At 36.8% G+C, this 23,599-nt stretch overlaps 1 long non-coding RNA gene across 1 annotated transcript in view; it reads right to left on the bottom strand.

Annotated features, from left to right (window-relative positions):
• Nucleotides 1-5,670: 5,670 nt before the first annotated feature.
• LOC117201774 (uncharacterized) overlaps nt 5,671-23,599 on the bottom strand; it is a 69,396-nt gene continuing 51,467 nt past the window's right edge. Inside the window, exon 5 of the long non-coding RNA XR_007475733.1 lies at nt 5,671-7,370. This is a non-coding gene — a long non-coding RNA (uncharacterized LOC117201774). The remainder of the gene's footprint in view (nt 7,371-23,599) is intronic.

Raw genomic sequence — 23,599 nt, 5'->3', positions numbered from 1 at the left:
CTGTAATGCCCATTAATAGAAAGGATAACTAACTTGTGCAACATCTCTCCAAAGAGTGTAGCACATTAATTTATACCAATGACTAGGATGATTATGTAAAAACAAGGAGAATGCTTAAATGAAAAAACAAAGTCATCGAATGGTATGCAAAGTTTCATTTAAATTGTTGAATAAAAGCAAATATACGTGCACATAAAACACTGAAAGAAAACTTGCAAACTCTCATAGTTATTATGCTATATCTGGGTTCCCCGGTGAGTGAACATTTTATTTACCTTTCTTTTCAAGCTCTTCTGTAATATGCCTATTTCCTCCTTGATGATAAAACCGATTTATAACACAAACCATAATGTCTGAATCAGAGAAGAACAACTAGTACAGTCATTCATTCCAATTCTGTTTATTCTTCTTTCTTAATTTCTAACCATTTGTATGATCTTGCATCTTTCAGCCTCATATTAAGCATTAGTGTTTGTCAGTGAAGCTTTATGGACTTTAATACTGAGTTTATAAGGTATTGAGTTAATGTGACTCATTTACTTCACATTTCAGGACGTATACATGAAGAGCATCCTTCTAATGTTTACTTGTCTTTTTGGGTCAAGGATGCAGGTACTCCACATGTCTGTGATGTTTGCCTTTTGTAGGCATCCTCAGAATCAGAGATCACTTTTTTTTTAATGCCATTTATTAAGTACACTAAAAATGAGAGGTGGGGTGGGAAGAAAAGCAGGAGTCGAGGACACAAGTTGAGTCTAGGATGACTCTCAGTTTCCTTTTTGACAGTTTAAACAAACAAACAAACAATTCCTTCTCTACTTTGTATTGCCTGAGAACCACTATGGTTTTGTAAAGTCTGTAACATTAATGACATTTAATCACCCACGAGTACATTTGTTTTAAGCCTATAAATATTATGTTAGTAATACTAAACTATCTCCATTGGCTTATTTGTAAAAAGAAAAATATATATTTATATTCTTATAAAGTTAACAATGAGGGCAGAGAAAAGGGAATGAGAAGCAGTGTTTAATCACAGTTTCTCTGGACAGAAAAAACAGACTGGGTTCTTACTCAAGCTAGCTGGTCAAGCAGCATCTGAGGAAGAGTCACAGGAGACAGAGATGATGGAATTGCCACTTTTAAGGATGACACACATTGGGTTATATAGGATCAGATAAATTTGCTTTAAAAATCTCAATCTTTTATAACAACACCTCATATATGTTAAGATGATGAGACACAGCCTCAATATTTTATGAGATAGTTTTCTACTACTGATAAGTTCTCATTTAAGTTATTAAACCACCAGCCTCACAATAAAGGGAAACATATGTACTAACCATTTTTCTCTGCTATGAAATTCAGGCTCTATAGAATAAGTAAGTTGACTTCCTTTTGGAAAGATTTTGTCTGACACTAAGTTTTATTTCTTCACTTAAGATAATAAAATTGTTTTGAAATTGTTTGTTTCATCAGTGGAGGGTGGGTGTTAGGTTGAGAAAGAAAATAAAAGTAAAGAGTGAACACATATTAGGGGAATTTTCCTCAGTGAAGTGAACAAAGGCTCCATGGGTTGGGTGAGTTTCCCTAGCATATGGTCTTTGGACTGTGCCCTTTCTTTGCCAGTATTGATACACATTCTCCATTTCACTTTACCCAGTGCCAAAAAGTGGGGAAAGGAGATAATGACAGATTGAAAAAGAAATACACATATATATGTAATCTCATTGGATGAAATATATAAATAGTTGGAAACGTCATTTTAATTACTACCTCGTGAATACAAATGTATTTGACTCCACACTAATGATCTTGATTCTGGCACTGAACCATAACTAATGTCAAAAATTTGCAGAATTTCAAAGAAGAATATCACCTATAATATCAATGTGTCCTAACATCAAGGTCATTCTCTAATGATGAGGATTTTACTCACTTACATAATTTACGTGTAAATGAAGAATATGGATACTTTGTGTTTCTGAAAGAAAAAAAAAAAAAAACTTCTACCAGTTCCAAGTTTCTGATCCCAGGTAGTGCTCTTATGAATATAATTCCAAATGATATCACATTTCCCAAAAAATCTCTTGAGAGGGACTTGAGAGCTGCACCACTGTCTCTAAGAATTACCAATTACTGTCTTTCACATTTCCTCCTGAGCTGGATAAAAAGTATCCATCTCAAATTTATCAGCAAATATAGGATAGTTCTGGGACTGAGAGTAAAAGAAGCTTTTCCTTAAATTGGAAGCCCTCGGAAGACTGGCCTTTCCTAAAGGTTGGAAGATTGAGCCCTCATTACCATGGCCTTTGTCAGTTTGAAGACTTTACCTGAAGAAGCAGTCCATCTCCTGTCCTCTTTACCTTGGGTTACAGGGTCATTTAACTGTTTTCAATCCAGGGAAAATATGTGTCTTTCAAACTGGTGTCAAGATACCCAAATGGGATAACGGGAGAGTGTTCAGTGGAGTCTCCTAGACTATACACCCTGCAGAGCTTCAGATGCCTTCTCAGTGAAGATGGGTGATCGGGAGATGAGGCTGGTGAATTTCACAAGCAGGCCTCACCTGCTTCTGCCTTCATTCTGTCTGGTGTTTTAGGATCCACTACAAAGCTGCCACAGCCCTAATTGACAATAACACCAAGTGCAAGGGGGAAAAGCCCATTTGTTAAATTACTAGGATAAAGGAAGTGTAGTAAGTTCCATGTGCTGAGATGCCTCCTATAGGGTAGGAGGCCTCACTTGTTAATTTCTGCTACCATATCCTAGAATGAAAAATGTATTTATCCCTATTATGAAGATGAGAAAACTGAAGCTCAGAGAGGTTGACTATCTTACTCCAGGTCACAAAGCCTCTGAGTGGCAGAGACAGGATTAAAACCTGGGTTGATTTGTTACCAGGACCCCTGCTTTTTTTATTTTTTAACCACTTCCCTAAGAAGGAGTGATATCCCAGCATGTGAAATTGTGTGTTCTCCCTGGGAGGTCAGAGAATAAAGAAATCATTGAACCCCGGAATTCAAAAGCTCCAACAGGGTCATTATTGTGAAGAACAGAGGAAGTTATATCCTGCAATGAATAGTTCTGTGCATTGTAGTTTTCTAATGGAAGGCACACAGGCAGAGCAGAAGTGAGATACAGGGGCTGGGGGTGGGAATAATGATCAGACCCAAAAGAAGCAGAAGGTAAGTAATACAGTCATTCAGTGGTGGGAGAACAGCCTGAAATGTACTATATACAGGTCAGTGCAGACCCGCTTGGCTCCAAACGGTGTTTTCAGTCCTTTTGGAAGCAACCGGTTTCAGGCTGCAGGTAGTAATGGCCAAGTTTTCACCTTCACATTTACACCCAGCTCTTCACCCAGAAGATCATTCTTTGAGCTGAAAGAAATAGCAGTCAGGAGCCGTGCAGTGGTGCATGCCTGCTCAGCTTATTAAAACATGGGAAGAAGGCAATATTTCACCCCCCAGAAATAAAAAAAGATAGACAAGTGAGAGCAGCTAATCCATCAGAAGAAATTAGCAAGCAGAGTATGTAGCTGTTTGAAATGATGAACGAGGCTGAAATAGCTACACAGGCTAACATCCAGTGGGATAATTACTCCAAGCTCTCAGGCTAAAATCTGTCTTGGAGGAACTGGGAGGCTTTGATGACTCAATTTCAATGGGCATGCTTATGAAATACATAGTAAAAGCTATTAAAATTGAAATTGTTCTTGGTAAGTATTCTGTGACTAGGCTGCTGACCCTGTCAGGCGGCTTTTAATAAGGTACACACTATTTTTATTCTCAAAAGTGGCATGTACTTTAGCTGCCCACAAACTCAGCTTTAACCCTATAGTCACTTGCCCTGTGATTTTTCCATAGACGCATGCTGCGTTTACTTGTATTCTTGTTATGTAAAATGGTGAGTTTCCAAATCAGTGTAGACATTGTTCGTTTTTGCTATAAGAGAAGCTGCTTTCCTTGATTCTGTCAACCAGTTTTCCAGCTTCAGAGACAAGGATTTGTTGACAGGACTGATCCTACTTGATGTGCATGGAGCAAATGTCTTCATAATACATACTTGCTGATTTAAAACAACCTTGTATTCCCACTGGTGCTGATATTTTCGGCCATGACCATCATGACGTTATTCCTGTGGAATATATCCAGGTATAATCTAAAATAATCCCCACATTTTAAAATGAATTAAAACTAAGTAGGGCTTCCCTCGTGGTGCAGTGGTTGAGAGGCCACCTGCCGATGCAGGGGACACGGGTTCGTGCCCCGGTCCGGGAAGATCCCACATGCCGCGGAGCGGCTGGGCCCGTGAGCCATGGCCGCTGAGCCTGCGCCTCCGGAGCCTGTGCTCCGCAACGGGAGAGGCCACAACAGTGAGAGGCCCGCGTAACGCAAAAAAAAAAAACCAAAAAAACCCCAAAAACTAAGTAGATCTTCCTCTACATACCTGGGCATAATTGTTTTAAGAAAATCCTTAAATGTAAGAAAGAAGCTAGGGCCATACTACTCCAAGTGTGGTCTCCAGAGCAACACATAGGCATCTGGGAGCTTTTTAGAGATGCAGTATCTCAGGCTTCCCCTCAGACCTACAGAATTAGAATCTGCATTTTAACAGTATCCCCCAGGTAATATGCATACACAGTAAAGTTTGAAAAGCCCTGCTCTCGTACACAACTGGTTTTAGATTTCTATCATCATTCACCATCTAAGCAACTTTGCACTCGGCCAAATCTTTCTCAAAACATATTTGGAGGGAAAACAACTACAAAGAATCAGAGGAAATCCACTCAAACTCCCTCTATTTATAAAACCACGCCTTCATTCAAAAGTACTGAGAGTCAAAGCGACTCAATGATTTGAGGAAATCTAACGGTATAAATAGATGCTAAAGGAAACATGTAATTCAGGGAATAGAAGAGAATGGTTACAAATTTCCAATTAGCATCTTCAGAGAGAGCTGAGGCAATGCCGCGAATTATAAAAGAACAAGCTTCTTTGAGAAAAGACCACTGAAAGAAAATGAATGAGCTCTTGTGAATTAAAAATATCATGACTGAAATCAAAATACAATTAGAAAACTGGAGGTTGAGGCTAAAAAGAATTCCAGAATGTAGAGCATAGAGACAAGGGAGGGAAAAATTCTTTCATTCATTCATGCACGGAACAAGTATTTACCATGCAACTGTTTGGAGTCAAGCAAGGGCTGGGGATGTTGCCGTGAACACAACAAAATATCTGTGCTCTCGGAGCTGATGAGGTGAAAATGATGTAAATAAAAGTTAAGAGCTATGGAACTTCCCTGGTGGTCCAATGGTTGGGACTTCGCCTTCCAATGCAGGGTGGGAGTTGGGGGGGGGGGGTGCAGGGTCCATCCCTGGACAGGGAGCTGGGATCCCACATGCCTCGTGGCCAAAAACAAACAAACAAAAAAACACATAAAACAGAAGCAATAGTGTAACAAATTCAATAAAGACTTAAAAAAAAAAAGTTAAGAGCTGTGGAAAAGCAACCAAGGAAGTCTGCGACTCATTCAAAAGGAGGTTCAAAAAAAGAAAACAGAAAATAGGACAGAAAAAACTAAATAACAAATGAATAAGTGAATAAAATTTTCCAGGAGTTGAAGGAAAACATGATTTTCACATTGAAAAAGTCCGTCAAATACCTAACGGGGGATAACTATATATATGTATGTACATATGTATTGTTTTATATACATATATGTACACACACATATGAAATTTCATAATACCCACCAAAAAGTGGATTATCTACAAAGAAACAAGAATTGAATTAGCAACAGAGTTTTTATTAACAATATTGTATTTAGATAGAAAACACTGGAAAAGTACTTCAAATTCTAAGGAAAATGCTTTTCAGTCTAGAATTCTATTCTCAGCCAAAGTTGACCAAAGGTAAGGACCACTTGAGATACCTGAAATAGATTTCGCAGGCACACTTCTATAAAATAAACTTGGACAATATAAAAGTCAGGGTAAGCTGGGAGAGGTTGAGAGGTGGGGATGGGAAAGTGAGGTGAAGGATCGTGCAGGAGCAGGGTTTCCTTCACTTTCGTTCATAAAAAGTCAAAAAATACTATCCAAACCTGACACAATTTAAAAAAAAAAAAAGGAGTTTATTACTTAAAGTAGAAAGAGTAACTGATAGAAGTACCAAAAAGTATAGTCTAAAATCAGAAGAGAGGAAAGATGAAAGTTATGGAATTATATTTCTTATCTGTCAGGATGGGGCATCGGCAGATGCTGTTGCCAGTTGTTAAATCAAGAATCAAGACCAGATACTGTAAAACTCTTAGAGGAAAACACAGGCAGAACACTCTTTGACATAAAAATTGCAGCAGTGGGGCTTCCCTGGTGGCGCAGTGGTTGAGAGTCCGCCTGCCGATGCAGGGGACACGGGTTCGTGCCCCGGTCCGGGAAGATCCCACATGCCGCAGAGTGGCTGGGCCCGTGAGCCATGGCCGCTGAGCTTGCGCGTCCGGAGCCTGTGCTCCGCAATGGGAGAGGCCACAACAGTGAGAGGCCCGCGTACCGCAAAAAGAAAAAAAAAAAAAATCTACAAACAATAAATGCTGGAGAGGGTGTGGAGAAAGGGGAACCCTCTTGCACTGTTGGTGGGAACGTAAATTGCTACAGCCACTATGGAGAACAGTATGGAGGTTCCTTAAAAAACTAAAAACAGAGCTACCATATGATCCAGCAACCGCACTCCTGGTCATATATGTGGATAAAACCATGGTTCAAAAGAATACATACACCCTAATGTTCATTGCAGCACTGTTTACAATAGCTAAGACATGAAAGCAACCTAAAGTCCACCGAAAGATGAATGGATAAAGGAGACGTGATACATATATACAATGGAATATTACTCAGCCATGAAAAAGAATGAAATAATGCCATTTGCAACAACATGGATGGACCTGGAGATTATCATATTAAGTGAAGTAAGTCAGACATGGAAAGACAGATATACAATACCTCTCATATGCAAAATCTAAGAAAAAAATGATACAAATGAACAAATTTACAAAACAGAAACAGACTCACAGACTTAGGGAATGAATTTATGGTTAGCATGGGGAAGGGTAGAGGAGAGGGATAGATTTGGAGTTTGGGATTGATTTGTACACACTGCTATATTTGAAATAGGTAACCATGGGCTTCCCTGGTGGCGCAGTTGTTGAGAGTCCACCTGCCGATGCAGGGGAAGTGGGTTCGTGCCCCACTCTGGGAAGATCCCACATGCCACGGAGCGGCTGGGTCCGTGAGCCATGGCTGCTGAGCCTGCACGTCCGAAGCCTGTGCTCCACAACGGGAGAGGCCACAACAGTGAGAGGCCCGCGTACTGCAAAAAAAATAAAAAAATAAAAATAAAATAAAATAGGTAACCAACAAGGACCTCCTGCAAAAAAAAAAAAAAAATTAAATTAAAAAAAAGAATCAAGGCTCATACAGTTAAAAGCCTTTGAAGAATCAGGGTCGGGTGAGGCAAGGCAATTTATACTCCAACGATGATTATATTTACAGCTGAAGATGATGGGTCATCCTGTCAAAGACCATCTCCCAGTCCTCTCCTTCCTCCTCACACCCCATTCACTGGCCCCATCCTCTTTCCGGAGTCTCTGTTTCCCCTCACTCTTCTCCTACAGTGACATTTCAGCCCCCATTTCACTAATTTCTTTATTTGCTCTTTCTTCTATTATCTAGCCTGCAGTTTATATTCTGAACAATAAGCCCACTGAGGACACCAGTGTACCCAGAAGACGGCATCTTTTTACTCTAAAGGTAAAGACAAAAGCATTAGATTTAGAACCTGGGATTGCTGCATATAAAGGAAGCTTGCTGTTTTTATCCAAGAAATGTCCATTCTTCTGAGTAGTGAGAGGTGGACTTGAGTCAGGTCGCGCACAACAGGAAGCTGCTCTTTTCCAATTAAGAGAGAGTTAAATACAAAAAAGAAGCAGACTCACAGAAGTTATATTCTATCATATATATATATAAAATATATACCACATCTTTATCCATTCATCTGTCGATGGACACTTAGGTTGCTTCCATGTCTTGGCTATTGTGAATTGAGCTGCTATGAACATTGGGGTCTAATTTTTTCTTGTCCATGGTCAATCTACTCCCATTCCCCTCAACATATTTTCAAACCTTCAACACCACCCTCAAACTCTCTTTTCAACTCCTGCCTCCTTCCAGTCTTCAAGAGATAATTATGCCTCCTTTTTTATACATAAAATTAAGGCATTATCTCTCAACTGCTACTCCCTGTTTACTGGTTTCTTTCCACCCACGCTCATTCCTAACTTCCTCTCTTTCAGTTTTCGAGAAAAGAAGATCTTCCCCTATTCACCCCCAATCTGTGCCCTTAATTCCTCCTTCTACCAACACCGTGATTTTGCTCCCTCAGTCACCTCCTCTCTTACTCTCTCTTGCATCTTCCTCTCCTCTTCCTCTCTCTCTTCCAGCTTATTGTACTCAACTCGTAAGCATAGTCAAGCTTCCCCCGGACAAAAAAGAAAGAACTGACCTTTACCTCAGAGCTCTCTATCTTCAGTCCAACCTTCCTTTCGCATCAAAATTCCTCTCCAGTGTAGTTTTAATTTCACATTCTCAATGCATATCAACCAACTGCCTGTATGACTTCTATCCCCAGGTTGCACTTGCTAAAATGCCAGTCACCTTCTTATTCTCAAAACCAAGTTGCCATCTTATTATATTTCTCTATGGCATTTGATACCTACTTCTATTTTCTCAGCATCCAAACTCTTCATTCTGCTGGCTGTCTTCCCATCCCTGGCCATTTCTTCCTCATACACACGATCTCCTCTTCCTTCTCCTACCTTTAAATACTGGTGTTCCTACATCTATCCCAAGGTGCAACTGACTTGTTATATTTTATCCTGAGCAATCAGATTTACCCACTTGCCATGGTTTCAGTAACTATTTGTACGCAGATGATTAACAGATTCACACTTTTAGACGTAACTCTCTTTAGGGTCCAGATCGTTTATTCAAGTTCCCTTTTGGATATTTCATCTAGCTACCACTCAAGCACCTAAAGTTCATTATGTCCAATAGGGGCCTAATCCTTCCCCAGAACCGCACCTTCTCCTGTGTTCCCAATTTTCATGGCATCACCATCCAAAAGACACCAAAGTTAGAACTTTGCTTTCTCGCCAAAGAGTTGATTATAAAGGGCCAGTGATATAAACTTCCTAAATATTTCTGGGCTCAAATTCCTATTTGTTCTTCCTACTAGTTCAGGCAATTGTTGTGTCTGATGAGGATTACTACAACCTCCTGCTTTTAGTCTTGATTTCTCAAATTCAACTTCCACACAGACATCAGAGTCCAATATTCATTAGTTGGACCAGGTGAGAATGGCAGCAATATATAATTCCATACTATATGGCAGGGGTCAACCGCTTGTTTTTTTTGTACAGTCCATGAGCTGGGAACGAATTTCATATTTTTACGTGGTTAAAAAAGAAGAGAAGTCTTTCATGACACATGAATATTACATGAAATTCAAATTCAGTATGCCAAAATAAAGTTTTATTGGAACACAGCCATGCTCATTCATTTATGTATTTTCTGTGACTGCTTTCAAGCTAAGAAAGAATAGTTGATTAGTTGTGATAGAGACTATCTGGACAGATCATCTGGAAGTTCAGATATCTGAAAATATGTACTATCTGGCCCTTTATAGAAAAAGCTTACTGACACCTGCAATATAGTATTTTTTAAAATTTCATCATATAGTGCCAAAAAAATTGGGTGGAAAGTGGTTTAGAGGTGCTTATATTTTATAGACTCCAAAAAGCCTATTTAAATTTATGTATCTTCAAGTAATACTTTTGGTTTAATAGACATTATACATAAAAATTACTCCTCTGGTGAGTCCAATAAAATATTTGTTGAGTACCTACGCATCAAGTAGTTTTCTAGGCACTGGGCATACAAAGATGATAAATATAGGCCAGTGGGTTAGAAAAATAGAAAATTTTCATAAAACTAATCAGAGCCTTGAAAAGGTTTACAAAGGGTAATAGGTTATAAAAGACAGAAGAGGGACCGTCAGCCAAGCAGGGATGTTCAGGAAGGTGTTCCTGGCGGAAAGGACCATTCAGCTAGAACTGAAAACAGCGTGTTCTTACCCTCTTCTGTTGATAAAAGTAATTCATCTGTTACATTCATTTTTCTTAATATTCTAAGCGATAAGAATTGTTCATGTATTTTTTCAAGTGACAAATAATAGTTTAAATTCTCTATTAATACTATGTTGCAACCAGATGAATCTAAAAGCTTTCATTCCCACACAACTGCTTGCATACCAGTATCTTCACCAGAGTAATGACCACTGCCATTTGAGCCTACAATCATAATGAACACGGAAAATAACATAAATCTGATGGATGGTGCCTAGTGCAAATATTTTATACTTGTTAGCTGGGTATGTATGTCAGATAATTGTACATTTACTACTCTGGGATCTCAATTAATACATTCAAGATGATTGGATATTTGTGAAAATAAAAAAATGCAAACACCGTAACATTACCTGAAAGTGTACTTCATTACCTGGAGAATGAAGGAGACATTTCTCTCATTAGTGTCTTCTACTAAATTAGGCTTTTATGTTGTCACAGTATTTGTGGCTTAGTCAAAGCTCATAAAATAGACAGTAGCCAATGATGGAGAGGAATGATTTATTGGCAAACAGCCAAGTCTCGAAGTCTTTTTTTTTTTTTACAGTCAAGTAGACTGAAACTATTAAGACACATCTTTTCATATTTCTTTCAGAAAAAAAGGAGAGAAGAGATTTTTTTTAAGTCAGGGACTTTTTAAAAAAGAATAGATGTAAATTTAAAGACCTTCAGCATTTTACACTGGCCACTAAAATTTCATTTGTACTGATCCAAGTACCAGCTGCAGATACAGAAGTAACTTGATATTTAGAAGTAATTTTTCAGGTGTTCCTCCTGTTATATTTGCCAGCTCTACCATCTAGATAAGGAAATAATTTAAGATGGGCTGAATTAGTGACTTGAGGGCGTATTAGCAAACAAGATCAAAACTGGGAGTTAGTTTTCATAACTCATCCAAGATACTGTGCTATTATCGCCCTATATCCCTAGTGGACAATAGCTGCAAGTGTGTCTGAGCCTATGAGTATTTTTGTAGGTTTCGTTGACTTCCACCAGCCCTACCAGCCTCAAACACTGAAGTGCTGCCTTTGCAACATGGATGTGTTCTATAAATAGGCGGAGTAACTCCCCTCGAAATCAAAATAATTTGAGTTTGGAATAGATAAAAAGGTTGAGGAGGAGTGAGTGATCGAGAATGAGTGTGGATAATACAGGGAACAAACTAGTGGTTACCGGTGGGGAGAGGGAAGGGGGAAGGCGCAAGATAGGCACGGGGCAGGGGGCGAGAAAAGAAAGGGTGATTATGGGATTATACGAAATCATGTGTGTGAAACTTGAAAATTGTAAAGCACTATAGAATTTAAAGAACACTTTATTCCATATAAAAAAGAATGACTGTGAAAGCCTGAGAGATCATTTACACTCGGTAAACATTTGTTTTATAACTTCTACTGCAGTTTTGGAGGATTTGTCTAAAGCCAAAATATTTAATGGATCTTAGGATTGCAAAGCCCTTTTTCTTAGGGCTTTCTTTATTTTTACAGACCAGATTATTTAAATTTTATTACAAAATGATACTCATTTTAAATATAATTTAAATATAATGAGGTGCAAAAGTATATTGTCATTCAAAAACACATTTTTGAAACAACTTCATGTCTTAGAAATAATATTAAGTAGCATATGCCTTTGGAATAATAGTAGCTAGCATATGTATCATTTAGCAAAGAATTTCATAGAATGAGATAACATTTGTAACAAAATATTTTTAATTAAAGAATTTAGACAATATTGGCCTCAACTCATGTGATTTAAGTTGCAAACTAGATTTTTAATTTTAAAATGTCTAAGATCTTGGAAGTATCCAGTGGAAGTATCATTCTCTGAATCAAAAATATTTATTCAGAGCTTATTATATATAAAATACTATGCTAGGTAACTGAATATATAGAAGTGTCCTCAAACTACTTATTGTCCAGTGTTGGAGACCACAATTCAAATAGGATATACCAGGTCAAATATAACAATAAACTAGGCTTTTCTCTGGTGGAATAACAGAGCTTAGTGTGTGAGATTTGTTTAATTTTATGTTGTCTTACAATTAATTTCTTATGCAGTCCATTATCAAATATATTTACAATCTAAAAAATACCTGTTCACTTCATATAAGAATTTGCTAAGGGCTTCCCTGGTGGCGCAGTGGTTGAGAATCTGCCTGCTAATGCAGGGGACACAGGTTCGAGCCCTGGTCTGGGAGGATCCCACATGCTGCAGAGCAACTAGCCCTGTGAACCACAACTACTGAGCCTGCGCGTCTGGAGCCTGTGCTCCGCAACAAGAGAGGCCGCGACAGTGAGAGGCCCGTGCATCGCGATGAAGAGTGGCCTCCGCTTGCCACAATTAGAGAAAGCCCTCGCACAGAAATGAAGACCCAACACAGCAAAAATTAATTAATTAATTAAACTCCTACCCCCAACATCTTCTTAAAAAAAAAAAAAAAGACTACCCTTTCATAACTGCTGCTGTAGAACTGAGGCAGAAGTTTAAAAAAAAAAAAAAGAATTTGCTAAGTTGATATTTTATGATACTATGATTTTGAAGGTTTAACAAAATATAAAAGCCAAGAAAGTACCTTTGTAAATAAAATTCTGTTACTTCAGCTGATGTAACTCCTATGTGTTTTTTTGTGCTTTAGTGATGATATGACTTTCTGATGACATCAATAGCAGAAGTCTTCACAACATATAAATCAACTGTATTTCAATAAAAATTTTTAAAAATCAGAAGTCTTTTCCAATACCTCCTATGACTTTTTCTGTCTATTCCTTTAGCCTGCCTTTTCTTTCTTCATAGCAGCTTTGGCATTCAAAATCTTTCCTGCCTTCTCCTTTTTTCACATAATGAAAGTTTACTCAGTTCTTTGGAACCTACCGGCAGAAATACTATAGCCCTTCTCCTTCTATCTATGTAAATAAAAGATTGTCTGGCTCAACCACTTGAGTACACAATCCGAAATCTTAACATGTTAGGACTTAGATACTCAGTGGATGCTTCACTGATACCTTATAGTCAAAGTCTACAAAAATAAACATTATTTGTAATTTTTGTTAATGTTCAGTCATAATTTGGCTTAATAAAATCCCCAAGTAAGAAAGTTTTCCAAAGAGAACTATGCCAGAAATTCCAATTTAGTTTGCTGGTGAAGTAATGTTTAGAATGTCTGTATCAATAATATAGGAAAATGATGTTCGCTTTTTTCTCTTAGCTAATAAAAATGTAATATTTTCAGTTTAAATGAATTTTCCTTTCTACTTATGGATTTTTTTTCAGACTTTTAGGGACCAAATTTAACGTTCCTGCCATTCACCTGTTTCAAAACAAATTGTTTCCTAGGTCAGCATTATTTCTTGGTACAAATAAGAGAGTGCCATTAAATGAATCCTGTGTTCAGACTTCAAAGCGATCAAACTTGACAAGTATTGCAGCCGCTCGCTGTCTATAGCTGATCTTACAGGAGTAGGTGATAATGGACACCATTCAGTGGACTTTTAATTTCCCTATATTTTAAGGAGTTATAAGGAATAAAACATGGAAGGTAAAGAAGTATAATATTCCAGAATTTAGAAAAAATGCATTATTGAGTGTGAAATATTCAATTATAAGAAAGAGTAGAATTAAATTTTCTACTGAATTTGCTAACTATAAATTGTTTCATTCAACACTTTAATATAAATTTCTGAAGCTTTTTAGAGTAAGATATTTCTTTGCCTTTGTTTTTTAAACCTATATAAATCAGAGGAATTTAACAACATTTAAGGCAACAATCTATGATAAAACATAATTTCAGATCTTTTTTAAGAAGTTGTAATGAAAAACCCAGTTGATCATCAGATAAGCTCCACTAAAAGACTATTAGATATAACAAGATAACTCAGAAAGTTGACTAGTTGCAAAATAAATATCAGAATCAGTAACATTTCCAGAGAAGAGCACTAATCAGAAAAACAATGGAAAAATTATTCTTCCATTCACGTTAACAACAAATATATATGAAAGAATCAGAAATTAATACAAGCAAGATACAAGCTTTTGTGAAGAAAAGCACAAAAATTTCCTATGGGATATGAAAGAAGATTAGAAAATAATTGACTTATTTGTAGCTAGTGAGATCTAATAGTATTTCTTGAATTAATTTGTGGGTTGATACAATTTCTATAAACTTCAACAGGATTTTATTTTGCATCTTTACAAAATGAATTTAAGTTTACCATGAGGAAGAATGAGCTAGCAAAACCTCTGTGTGTGCATGCTCATGTGTGCATGCATGTGTGTGTGTGTGTGTGTGTGTGTATAGAGGTAGAGAATCATGGGGGGAGAATTGATTTTTATGTATTCAAGATTATGTCTTATAAAGCTAAAGCAATTAACAAAATATACTAGTTGGATGTTATAGAGACTGAACAATGAATGCATTAGAAAACCCCCTATTTATCTACCTTATGTAAGAATTTAATATATAATAAATATGGTATTTCAAATTAGGAAATGGCAAACTACTCAGTAAATTGTACTAGCACAATTGAAGGAGGTTATCCTCATTTTACAAATGAGGAAACTGAAGCACAGAGAAGTTAGGTAAGTTGCTTAAAGTCACACAGCTAGCATACAATATGTTTAGGACTCAAACTCAGGCCGATTTACTCGGGAGCTCAAGCTTTTACTATTACACCATCTGTTCCTAATACTTGATTTTTCCAACAACCTTGCTCTACGAATAAGAAAACTGAACAACAGAAAAGTAAAGTAACCTCCTAAGATGATGTATCTGAAGTATTCTGTTCTGGAATTTGAGTTCAGGCCATCAGGGTAGTTATTTAATTTTTCAAAATATCTTGTACTTATTAGGACTTCCCTGGCGGTCCAGTGGTTAAGACTCCACGCTTGCACTGCAGGGGGTGCGGGATCTATCCCTGGTAAGGAGCTAAGATCCCACATGCTGCGCAACACGGCCAAAATAAATAAACAAATAAAATATTTAAAAACATGTATATATTTTGTACTTACTAAATCAGAATTTATAAAAATCTAGGTCTTCTAAGTGGTCAGATCATTTTTCTAAAATACAATTACTAACATACAATTTTAGTAATACCACTAAAATACAATTCACCAGTTACTATAAGCTCTCAGATATAGTGTTATTTCTAGTGTCGGATAAGAAACCGTGAGAAAGAGATGTCTCATGTCAACTATGGCCTTCCAAATTTAATAGAGACACAGATCAAGAATTATTTTTATATTGCATAAACTTCTCCAAAATAGGCTCAGTTCAGATTTCACCTTCTCTGAGGATTCTGGGGGGACTTTATCTCACTCTCATCCCAAACTTATGACAAAACTAAATTGTTCCCTCCTCGTTGTGCTGTTTCCCTTCGCCACCCACCTCTAGTTGAGCACAGACCACATACTGCATTATAGTTATCTGTAAAAATGCTTGTTGTGCCAAGATATCAATAGCAAAGCAAGAACTATTTGTATTCTCACTGCATGCTACAGTGTCTGGCACATAATAGAGCTGAATAAATATTCTGCCTTGTCCTGAATCTGCTCATCTGTACTTACAGAGCATCCTTCTATATGGTACAAAACTGAAGGCTCTTGGGAAACAGACAAGAATTTTTAATCCATAATCTCTGAAGCACTAAGGGAGCAAGTAAAATGCCAGAAATAAGATTTTAAAAATCTGGCTTCAAATCTTGACTCTGCAGCTTTTTGACTATTGACCTCTGAGTTTTTATCTTTCTATAAAATGGGAATTATAATATTTACCTGCCAGGGTTTTTGTGAGCAATAAACAAGAGAAATTTAGTAGAAGGGCCAATTATACCGTCTACTATGTACTACCAGTTAACAATATTTATCCTATTAACATTAATATAGCCATTTTTAAGTTATTGCAACATCACCTCTTCTGTCAGCCATTTTATATATCATCTAATCCTCATGACAGTGCTTTCATTCAGCAATGATATCTTCACTTTACAGGTAAGGAAAGATTCAGAGAGGTGAAATGGGTTGCCCGTGATCACACGGCTAGGAAGTAGCAAAGCTAGAATACCAACTCAGAAGTTGCTGATTACATTTCCTGCTCTGAGCCACTATAATTTTTTTTAATAAAGCAATATCTTAAAAAATTGCAGATCAATCTACACTAAGAAAGATGTTTTCTAAAACATAGACACTAAATAGATAAAGATTTGGGGGAAAACAATTTAAAAAAATACAGACTTCCTGGATGACTTAAGTTTCACAAGACATTCTGGAGCTGAAGTAGTAGAGTCAGGATTTAGAGAATGCCAGGTGACTTCCAATGTCCCTCTCTATTCCAAATTTTGATTTTAATCTACTAACTACTGAATATTTTTACTTGAATGTCTCAGAGACTTTTTAAAGTCAAAGATCCAAAATTAAATTAATCCATTCTTTTTTTCTACCACAACTTTTGTACTACTTTCCTCCCTACTAAAAAAGTTCTTTCTTTTTGTTACTATATCTGTGGACTACAACTCCATCCCCTCTTTTTTTTTTTTTTTTTTTTTGTGGTACGCGGGCCTCTCACTGTTGTGGCCTCTCCCACTGCGGAGCAGAGGCTCCGGACGCGCAGGCTCAGCGGCCATGGCTCACGGGCCCAGCCGCTCCGCGGCATGTGGGATCTTCCCGGACCGGGGTACGAACCCACGTCCCCTGCATCGGCAGGCGGACTCTCAACCACTGCGCCACCAGGGAAGTCCTCCATCTCCTCTTAATTGCCCATCTCAGAAATCTGGAAATCCTTCTTGAACCTCTTTCTTTCATAACTACCTTCTCAAATCCCTCCACTTTTTCTGCTCCCCATCTTTACCAACATTTCACCACGAACATACCTGGCAAAATTCTTGCCAAGACTAATGTGCAGATTGAGCATATTAAGCACTCTAAGAGCTGAGACAGATTCCCGAAACGTGTGAAGGAAAATGATCAGAAAAAGAAGGAAGCCAAAGAGAAAGGTACTTGGGTTCAGCTGAAGCTCCAGCCTGCTCCACCCAGAGAAGCACACTTCGTGAGAACCAATGGAAAGGAGCCTGAACTGTTGGATGGAGCCCATTCCCTATGAATTCATAGCATGATGGCTGTAAAGAAAATAAAAGACCGGGACTGTAAAAAAAAAAAAAAAAAAAAAAAAAAAAAAAAAAGGGGAAAGAAAAAAAGCGCAAGTCATCTACTTGACTTGTATTAAAATTATGTTTACAGGGACTTCCCTAGTGGTCTAGTGGTTAAGACTCTGCACTTCCAATGCAGGGGGTGCAGGTTCCATCCCTGGTCAGGGAACTAAGATCCCACATCCCACATGACACGTGGTGCGGCCGATAAATTAAAAAAAAAAATTATGTTTACTGTCCATTTCCAAATAAAGAAGATTGTGAATGCACTGGTGGCAGAAAGTTTGTCTTCTTCAAATTCTAGCCTATGCTTTGCAGTAGCTAGCCTAGTGTTTGGCTCCTAATGAAAAAAAAAATTCTATTGGTCTGTGTATATACGTATGCATCTATCTGTCTATACATCTATCTACCTACTTACCTACATACCTATCTTTATCGGTAGATTGTACACAAACGAATATCTAACCAATTTAAAGAGAATGAATTCTTCAACTATGGGTAAAGTGTTCTGTTTCTCATGATCTAGTTTTAGTTAATATATAGCTCACTTCAAATAAATATCCCAACCTTCTACCTAAATGCTGATTAATTTTTAATACTGAATAACTTTTTAAGTACAAATAGAATGTTTTGGCAAAACATGCTCCCTTCATTTCAGTCCATTCTCAATTTAAACATAGCATTTACTTCTAAAACACTACAGAATTTTGGTATGATCACATGGGAAAAAAATTCCATAATGTAACTGTTTTTGCTTTCTCCAAAGGGTTAAATATTTTGAATTCAAATTCTCAGCCAGAAGTTAATTTTTTTTAAAGCTAAGTACGTATATTTATGTCTATCTAACAGAAAGATTTTGAGGACCATATCCCAGGCACATTGCTAGGTCCTAAGGATAAGCAAAGATTTATGAAACAAGATCCCTGATCATTAGAAGCCCACAGTGTACAAAGGCTGATGATATTCACAGTCAACAAGAGAGCATGTGAGAATATGTAGTTCAGTGTTTGCTGCATACAAGGCGCTCAATTAATGTGTTAAAAGAAACAATCAGACTATGATACAGTAATGGCTACCTTACTGGTTTATACAGAAATTACTTTCAGCATCCTCTTTGCAGCTGAAATTATTTTCCAGAACACAGAATTCCAAGAGAGTAACCAAAGATGTTTTGATTTCAAAAGATAATACCTCTTTGTCTACATGCATCTGATACATATACCAATTTTAATAAAGTGTAACACATTTAGGGGAAAAAAACAATTATTTATATTAAATAAAAGGCAGCTGATTGATAGAAGCAAATTCACAACCCAAGTAACTGCAATTATTTTAGCTATTTCATTTTTGTCCTAATGCTAATATGTCCCTGAATTGTTTTCAATGGTTTTAAAGCAGTGAGGTGATTGTTTTGCTACAGATTCAGGAAATCATGGTTTATTGGCCAAGTCACTGACCTTCCAAGATCCTGAGCTAAAATCCCATTAGCACAAGTTGTTTTAATGTGAACTTGATACAGCAACTCAGAACCTGAGAGAGGAGATCTGAAAGGCACCTTTCTAAAAAACAATTGATTTGCTTCATTTCATTGAAATGGCTAATGCTTTGATGGTTCATATTTACAACGGCTTGTCCTGCTCTTCAATAGAGTTGATATGTTGGAGTCTTTAACACCATAAACTTGATCAGAACTTCCTCAGTAATAAACAGACTGGATGGAAGGGGAGTGCCCCTCCTCACCAGGCCTCTGGAACCTATTTGCTTACCAATTTGTAGCTAAAGACATTGAGAATGGTGTTCTTCATGCTCAACCGCTCCAGGTAGTTGAAAAGAGTTCTGGGAAACTCAATATGCAAACTGGTTTGGGAGCCTGAAAGATTTCAAAGGGAAGAACATTTGACCTTCCTTAGGAAGAGCATGTTGCTCAGTTACATTCACTTTTAAGTATGGAATTTTGGTAGCATTCATAAAACCCATGAAGAAAATCTATTTCCCTTATAAGTTACTTCCTAAACAACTCAGAAAATTAACAAGCTGGGATTCTAGTTTGTACCTTTTTTTCCTACATTCCAAAGATGTGTCAAACTTCACAGCGACTTATGTTGAATCCCATGATTGTTAAAGACAAGAGACACACACCTCTTCTCCATATTAGGGCACAGAGAAAGCTGAGACTGAAACTTAGCAGCCACTAAAGGGCCTGAGTGTGTTACTTTGTTTTTTCTTTTCAATTCTACTCTTTTGGAGGTGTCAGGGTCAGTGGAATTTTTTTTCTTTACTTTTGAACAGCAAGTCCAATTTAATTGTGATTGCGTTAAAATCAAGACATTCAATCAGCACAAAATGCAGATTTAACCTGCCCTCCCACCTTTTTCTTTTTTTAATATCAGAAGGTTTTCTTTGAATCTCTCCCAAGTTACTTGCCTATCAGTTTGTGAAGTGATTTTGCCATAGCAGTACTTGGGTAGGTGTGATGAGGTCAGGGTTAACTTAACAGTCACCAACAAAAATTCCTACCCAAACCCTAAAAGATAAAAGAATACTGTTGGGGTCATACCTCAATACCCAGAGATAGAAAATTTACCCTCTGCAGGTCTGTAGAAAATCCTTGACAACTAATCCTATCCCAACCTCTCCACACTCCTGCCAAGAAGAAGAATTATATGAATTCCTTATGGAAAATCTCAGGCCAAAATTTAAAACATCTTTTTATGCCTCATAGTTGATTCCTACTCAACTTCTCACCTGCATTTCAACAAAATCCCTCCATGACTCTCAGCACCATTTTTAGTGTATTTCTCTGGCATTTAACCTACTTCTTTTCATGTTAAAAATAACTGACTCATAAGTTCTTCATAAAAATGATGGTAAGGGACCTCCCTGGTGGTCCAGTGGTTAAGACTGCATGCTTCCATTGCAGGAGGCACGGGTTTGATCTCTGGTCAGGGATTGAACTAAGATCCTGTATGCCCCGTGGCCAAAAAAGAAAAAAAAAAAAAAATGATGGCAATCATAGAAATACCATGATTAATAGTAAAAGTCATTTGTGCAGGAGACAAAAGACAAGATAAAATAATTTTATGTCAGGATTTCTTTACTTTCAATTTAAATAAAAATAAGCAGCTAGAGATTGTTTAAATCATTTGGAAAACAAATTCAAACTTATAAGATGGATCAGAAAGCTATTGTATGAAGCTGTTCATTACCAAGGGAACATTATCAAAGAAGAGTTAGATCTATTAAAAAGCAAGATCACAGTTTAAATAAAATTAAACCAAAAAATTAGAAAGTCATTTTATTATTTCAATGTATATTATGTATGTATACATGCGTGTATGTATATATTTGAGAATAGCATGTGCTGCTTTCCTATGTATCTGATATCTAAACTGTCCAGCAATTTATAAAGGCAAAAAATTAAAAATCTCCTTATTTTTAAATATTTTAATATGCATTGTTATATGTATTTAATAAAATGTGAATATAATTTTCCCCTCAGTTTTCTTCTTTGGGAGCTTAGTTGCCAATTAAATGAGAGAATATATAAATAAACAAAAAATTAAAAGGATAATTAATTAAAGTTAAAGTATCTACAGTGATTAAGTAATCCAAGTATTTCAGATTATGTAGTTAAGATAAATAATATCAATAAAGATGAAAAATTAATCTGAGGTCTCCAACTATTTACATATTTGTATGTATGTGTGTATTTATCTACTTTGTCTCTCTCAACTTGATAAGTAATAGCCTGGCAGAAAAACTCATAGAAATCCTTTTTCATTTCAACAATGATTCCTAATCTCAGCAAAAATACTCAAGAAAATTCTAAATCCATTCCTATCTTGCTGGCTTGCTAGTTCACACTTCAGAAGTTACTTATTTCTCTTGAGTCTGTCTCAACTACAAAATTAGGCGAAAATCCGTCCTTCTCCAGAGATAACTTGTATAAAATGCTCAAATTAAAAGTTACATATCAAGTACAAAATAATGCCAGTTCTCTTATTTCTTTGAAGAAGAGTCCATATGAAACACAATCTGCACAGTTGTGAATGAAAAGTGGAAATTAAAAGGGAGTAGTAATCGATAGCTGTGAAATCCCAAAGCCTATGAAATCCAATCAGAAAAGGGAAGAGTTAAAATAGGAGAACTCCCCAAAGCTTAGATGACTTTGGAAACACAGATCAAAAACAAAGACAGATAGTATAATTAACTCCATTACTGCTCAGTCAAATGAAAACAGCCATGACATCCTTACTTATTTATGACACCAGCAAATAGCTCAATTCCACCCCTGGATATTGCTGTAGGACAGCACTGGTTCCACAGCAGGTGAAACAGAAACAAGCTGCTAAAATTTATGTCACTAGATCATGTTAGAGATATAAGATTTATGCAGAAGCCCCATAAAAAATAAGTAGCTTTTATATCTTCTTATAACAATTCTTGTTCTTGAGCAAACCAAAGTCTATACACAGAAAGCTGTAATTTTCTCAAGTGTGTTTAGAATTGTGAAAAGCCTATTTACTTAAGTATATATTTTGCCTCAGGTATTGGAATTTACCAGCAATAATAAAATCTTTGCATCATCAAGCCGTCTATTAACATTTACGAAATATTTTCATTTCTGAGTTGTCTTCCTTAGCAAATTGGAAAATCCAGCAATGTGGTATATAACCCCCACTGTACAGAAGGTTCAGAAGGAAGGAGAATAAAGGGGATATCCAGGTCACTCGCAGCATTTCTCCCTGAGATGTTGTCTGATTCCTCTCCACCTCTGTTCTTACCTTTCTGACCAAATCTTACCTTCCTGATCACTTTGGTATTCCTACTGCCTAGGGCGGTACATGGCGTGTAGTAGGCATTTGTCTGCAAAGAATTTCACTGTGCATATATATTCTACTCAGACTCTCTTGTATATCTTTGTATCTATCTTCAACGTCTAGGACAAGCACCTTATTTACAATAGATGTATAATATTTAGTTGGTTGCCCGATTTCCTGAGTTAGATAAATAGTTTTACCAATAGTCTTAAATCTTTTCTTTACTGCTGGTGGGAATATGAATGGTTACAACCACTTGGATGGCAATCTGTTTTTTACACTTTTGGTCAAGAATATTCAATGACAAGCTGCAGAACACAGTTTGTAAGGACAAAGGAAAGCAGAATGGGTAAGTAGTGGTATATTCATAGGAGGCAATACTGTAGACTAATGAAAAAGTATCAACTATCCCTATACAGGTTACCAAGGAGACTCTCCCAAATAGGATGTTGAGGGAAAAAAAAAAACTAAATTGTACATCATTTATATAAAGTTTTAAAGCATGAAAGCAATACTGTCTATTTTATTATACACTACACATTGAAATTATGTTTTTAAATGCATGGAAATGAGAAACATTACGTTCAGTGGAGTGGTTGCCTTGGGGTAAGAAAAGGATATTGCAGTCAAGAAGAGTACACAGGAACACGGAACACTGGGGAAGCCGAATGTATTGGTAATGTTTTGCTTTTTAAGCTGGATGTTGAGAACATGAGGTTTTTTAATTGTTATCATTCTCTTCACCTTTCTGTAAATCTGAAATCGTTTTAAAGGAATAAGAAAATAACATTAACAAGGTAGTAGTTAATCTACCGTGGGATAAATATCCTAATTAGATTCTTTTTCTCTTTGCCATCTCAAAATTGTTAAGGAAAACAGTGCCCTGAATAGAAATGATATGTTGACATGAGGGGCACCATTTAAATCAAACATGGCAAAGGGACCAGAGCCCACAAGAATAGATATGAAACTTTAAAAAGCAAAGGCAACATACTCTCTTTAGCCACTCAGTAAAATATGACGACACAGTGGCCAGGAAGCCATCAGACACCTCCTTCTGCCAGCAAGCTCAAAAGGCTGCTCAAATTCTTACTATAAATTGGGCGAACACCTAAGTTATCATCCAAGTAACATAGTTTTAAAAGCAAACACGGGCACTGTTAAAAACTATACTGGAACAAAAAATGTAAACCAGGACTGTCCCACCAAACCAGACTATAGACTATAGACTACAATTGCTAGATGCTCCACTGCAGTAACAGGTTTATCGAACTTACTGGATTTTATGGAGGCAAATATGAATACAGAAGTGTAAACGTTACACTCCATTTGAAATACTATTTTTAGATGAACTGGGAAATCGAAGAACTGGAAAATAAACTGACAAAAATCAGGTAG

This window comes from Orcinus orca, chromosome 1, assembly GCF_937001465.1.
Source record: "Orcinus orca chromosome 1, mOrcOrc1.1, whole genome shotgun sequence".
NCBI lineage: Eukaryota > Metazoa > Chordata > Mammalia > Artiodactyla > Delphinidae > Orcinus > Orcinus orca.
This window is presented reverse-complemented; position numbering and strand designations above follow the sequence as displayed.